Genomic DNA, 296 nt, shown 5'->3' on the forward strand with positions numbered 1-296 from the left:
CACACACACACTACAGAGGAAAAAAAGAGAGGGGAAAAGAAGTGAGATGGGGGAGAGAGAGAGAGAGGGAGAGACTCTTGCATGTGTACATGCACACACACGTGCGCATGTGTGCGTACACACACACACACACACACACACAGTAGCCCCATGTGTATTTTGTGTTTGTGTACCTGAGAGCAAGAGTGTGCACGTGTCAGTGTGCCAACACAGCTACCCTGATACCCCCCGTCAGGTATTTTAATATATTAATATATTATTATATATTTAATATATACATGTATGCATGTGAGGAG

The sequence above is a fragment of the Rhea americana genome, unplaced genomic scaffold (genome assembly GCF_003343005.1).
Source record: "Rhea americana isolate MKP2758 unplaced genomic scaffold, rheAme1 scaffold_120, whole genome shotgun sequence".
In the NCBI taxonomy this organism is placed as follows: Eukaryota; Metazoa; Chordata; class Aves; order Rheiformes; family Rheidae; genus Rhea; species Rhea americana.